The following is a 5,121-nucleotide window of genomic DNA, read 5'->3' as shown; positions in this document are numbered from 1 at the left end:
CCCCCGGTGCCGTCTGTTCTCCCATCAAATCGCGTCCAAGTCAGCACCGTGCCCCTCGTCACCCCTAGCTGGCTCCCCACTCATTTCCACCATCGTTCCTCGCCGCCGCGCCCCTCGTCATGCTGCTGCGGGCATGCCCTCCTCCTCCAACACTGGGAGAGGCAACTCGCCGTCGTCGCCGCCGTCACTACAATCACCACCGCCGATCTCTAGCTCGATGGCTAGCGATGCACCCATGTCTGCCTTCACCAACATCGGAGACCTCGGGCCGCCAGCACCACCACCACCACCGAGCTCCACCCGGGTATGCATGTTCAAATTTGTGTTTCGGGAATATTAGTAGTTTTGAAATAATTGTCAATGTTTCTTAGTGTTATTTTGTATGATGGTCAGATCTATGTTTGGGTTAATACTAGTAATTTAGAAATACATGCCAAATTTCTCGCCTAGGAACCCTTCTACAATGGTTGACTTATAGTTGTAGGTTATGACATGAGTGCCAATGTTTTCACGAAATGTCACAGCCATAGAATTATTTAGTGCAAATAAATTTTTTTGGTGTGGATAGTTGCATTAATGAGCATCATGTATCATATTTAAATTCAAGAAATTTGAATTGAGGGCATTGTCAAAGCCTCAAAATTTAATAACTGAAAAACCCTAAAAACGAATTCAATATTTCCATAATGCAATTTCAAATAGTTTTGTGAATTCTGGATATCGCTATATTGCAAACCAGAATTTATGGACATGTTAAAGGATTATTTTGGGCTTTGGATTTAAATCACAAATGTATTTGAGTTGGAGAAAATAAATCCTATAAATATTTTTATTGCTCCAGTAATTCTGAAACTTTTTGTGGAGCATTCGGATAAACTATTTTGCATCCACAATAATTTCCAGTAGCTGGAAGGATAATTTTGTTAGCAAACCAAATTCGAAATAGAAGGAAAAACAGAAAAATAGCAAACAAATAGGAAAACTTGGAGAGGGAGATGAGCTAATTAAAACCAAATAGGAAAACAATAGCTAACGAGTTCCGTACTTACTAGAGTTTTCGACTTATTTACTTAATTAAGAGATGTGCTAATCCTATCGTACATACTTATCTAAACTGTAATTTATGTTTCAGAAATTCTTCAAATTGTCATCAAATTTTTTCGACAATACTGAGTTACAGTTTGCTGCCTAGAACTCATAATTCGGCAGAGGGGACAACGAATCTCACTGCCAATCAGGATCTTTAATGTAGATAGCTCATGTTAGTGATTCATCTCCTATCGCATGTTATACACCCACCCCCTACCGTGAGATGTAGTAATGCACTCACCTGCATTGACCTTCTCTATTCTTGCTTTCTTTCTGTATGCTAGTCACTGCGCAAGCAATGGTGGCCTCTAATCAGGGGGTGGTTGTCGTTGGAAGAAGACGATCAACTGCCAGATAGTCAAGAGGATGCCCAACATACCTGATTCCCCAAGCGCTTCCAGGTGCTCTTCACTAAGTATTAGAAATCAGTAGCTGGAATTTAATAGATTTGAATGACTAAATATTAGTAACATTTTTTTAAATGAAAAAATGTTAGATTAAAAAAGTTTGATGTATAAATGTCCGGGTCATATTTATGGAATGTGTAACCAAAATTTAAAAAATGTGGGTTGCTTATGGGAAAACTATTCAGCATGTGTGATAAAAGATTTAATCGTATGGCGAGATGAGTAGGAGGGATGAGAGAATGCGGCAGTGCGATCTAGATCTCCCCCGTTTCGCCTGGCAAGCGATGCGGGGTTCCTGACTTTTTTTAGGGTGATTTGAGGTGCGTATATATCATGTGTTGTATCAAATGTGTGCCCTGGAAAACGCTAACTTTTGCGTGGCAAACAATATATACATGGACTTTTTTTGTCACATCCTGATCGATTCAGCCATGTGGGGACCAGTACCTATATACTACTTTCTTTTAATGTATAAATGGACGCGGGGTTCCTGACATTATTTTGAGGTGATACGAGGACCGAAGCGGGCTCAGGTACCGTGGTGAAGGTGAGCGTGAAATGTAGAAGGACGTCGTAGTGCAAGCAAGGAGGGTTGGCGGCGCACGTAGGGTTTTAATTTTAGAGCCATTTTTTGAGGCCCAAAGCACACCCATGGGGGATGGGTTGTGCGGGTGGAATGCCATGTGTGCCTCCTAGTTTTGGGGCCCACCTGACCTCTTATTCGGCCCTATCCGCCAAAAACTGTCTTGGGCCCTGTTCTGAGGGGACCTGTAGAGATACCTTTACTTATCATCAAAGTCTTCTAGAGTATTTCAACAAACCCCCACCCACCAACTTAACTAAACCATCGTTAGAAGCTAACCACACCCTTTGGTTGGTTAAGGATTCCCCATAGATTAAGATGGTATCGTTGGTTCCTTGTTGAATCCAAAAAAATCCATCCGTGGTTGCCAAGACACCGAAGGAGAACATTCTCCGCCCATTCGTCTCCTGAGAATCTAGAGCATCTGTCACCTCTACCTCCCCCGTATCTCTGCTGCCCTTCGCCGGTATAATATCCCCCTTCCCCTCCTCTCCCTTCCCACACCGGAAGTCCACCCGCTAACTGTCGGCGGCATGGAGCGCGCCACCCACCTCCATGCCCTAGAGATTCAGCGGCGCCGCCTTCTCAAATTTGGCATTGGTCTCCAAGAGATGAGCAGCTTCCGCTTCGGTGATTGGTTGCTCAATGAAGGACCAAACTCCTCAAACCCCACCTGTCATCTATATCCGACCCCGGCTACAGCCCCGGTCCGCTACGCTGCTCTGCTTTCAACAAAAATCCGGTATGCGCCCGAGCAACAGTTTCTCCAAGAATGGGCCGCATGGGGTTCTTCACCAAGGCCACCGATCTGGCGGTCCTGACCGGCGCGCAGGTGGCCGCCCTCACCTTCGGCCATCCATCGGTCGACTCTGTTGTGGAACACTTTCTGCATGTTGATGTGAGCCGCATGGCGGAGGTGGCCCTGCCACTGCCATTGCAACTCTTCGGTGGCAACACTTTGGAGTTCGGTAGCAGCAACATCATCAGATGGTGATGGCGAGGCTGCCTCCACCTCGGAGGTTTGCCTCTGGGATTAATATGCAGCAGTGGATGGTCATGGAGCTGCCTCCGGCACAGGGGGTCACCGCCGGGATGGATATGCAGGAGATGCCTTGGCTGCCCATGTTTGCCCCGGGGATGGATATGGAGGAGATGCAGATGGCGATTCCTCAGCCGCCAGGCTTCGACGACGAGATGGGATGGCGATACAGCAGTTGCTTATGGTGATGCCTCCATCACCGGAGACCCCCGCTGGTCTGGAGACAACCATAGGCTACCCGTTCCCGTACCGAGAAGATGAGCTCCAAACATGTGTCCATCCGTTCAAGCGAAAGCATTCAACAATGGATGATAGTTCGTCAATCTGTTGTCGTATAGTTACATCTGGATGAAATCTTTTCTTTATTATCAATAATTAACGGCTAAAGCTCTATTGTCCTGTTGCTGGATGCCGGCATTTAATGAAATACAGACATCTTCTCAAATGTACTACACACGTTCGCTGGCTACAGGATTTCGAGTCAGCAATGTACTAGTGTTGACTTCTTTTCTCAATGGACACACAGGTTCAATAGTAGGGAAGAATTAACATGGTAACAAGCACTTGAGTGACAGAGTAAGCATTTTTCTTTAAAAAATCAGTGAATAAATTGTAGAACTAGGTGAATAGTTCTAAAAAAAATCATGATGAACATTTTAATTGAGTAAAGAATGAGCATTTCATAACTATGCAATATACATTTTTTAAATGTGGTGACCATTTTTGAAGCACATGAAGAAAAACTTGTAAAACATCTTGCAATATTCTCAAAATGCAACAAACATTTCATATAAGATGGTGACTACTTTTTAAAACATGGTGAACATGTTTTCAAATGCTTTGAACATATCTAAAAATATGTGATGTACAATTTCAAACATGGTATTAAATAGAAAAAATTAAATAAACTATGGACATTTTTAAGTAAGCGATGAAAAGAGTGATAATCAAAATAAAAAACTAAGAAATAAAAATCTGAAATTCAAAATGAAATAATAGTGATAAAAGGAAAGAATGAAGGGAAAATAGGAAGAAGGAAAAAAGAAACAAAAAGAACCGAAACACGGAAAAAATTGTAAAATTAAAAAATGTTCACAAAATTGGAAAAATATCATGATTATTTTTCTACACTGAAACTCGAAATAAAAAACATGATTTTTTTAAAAAATCCATAATTTCAGAAAATGATCATGACTTTTTATTAAAAAATGGAAATGCAAAAACACCATGAATATTTTATAAATGTGTAGATGAAACTTGCCAACAACCCTTCTCCCACTACTAATTGCAATCTCATCGTAGGCATGCAGTTGCATGTCGAGGGTGGACTTCCAACTACGTCAAAAAGCGGTGGGGTCTAGTTGCGTGTGGAGGATAGACTTGTAACTCAGACAAAAATGGGCCGGGCCCCATTTACAACGACATTTTAATTAATAATATGATAAATATAATGATAATGGAGGACCGAGGTAGATGGGTTTTACATGAACCTTGCATGATTTATTTAGAACAATACTATAACTGTGAGAAGAAACTATTAGACTCTATTCGAACTTAGAGTTTGATTGTGTGAGGATTTTTCTTTTTGTCCTCGGTGGGGGAAGCCAACGTTCGGCCTGAGCTCCTGCATCCGGACGACGACAAAGTAGATGGGTCTTCAATGGATCTTGCACGATCAATTTAGAATCCATAACTGAGACAACGAAATAACTGGTCGTGTTAGTAGTATCTTGCATGATGGTCCAAAGAATGCATTTGGTTGAATAAATCTCCGAAAGTTCCTCGAAGAAAATATACAAAGTCAAATCTTGTATGACGCCTCTCACGAATTTTAACTTTCTAGAGTTTACATTTCAGAACTCTAAAATTATGATAAAAAAATTCAAAATATTGAGTTATAATTTGACATGTTGCAACTCAAATTCCATGGAAGAATACATAATCAAATTTCAGTCCCAACCAGGATTGTTTTTATATAGAACGTAGCTCAGTGTCCTTCTTCC

This window comes from Triticum dicoccoides, chromosome 3A (genome assembly GCF_002162155.2).
Source record: "Triticum dicoccoides isolate Atlit2015 ecotype Zavitan chromosome 3A, WEW_v2.0, whole genome shotgun sequence".
Taxonomy (NCBI): domain Eukaryota; kingdom Viridiplantae; phylum Streptophyta; class Magnoliopsida; order Poales; family Poaceae; genus Triticum; species Triticum dicoccoides.
Note: the sequence above shows the minus strand (reverse complement) of the source record.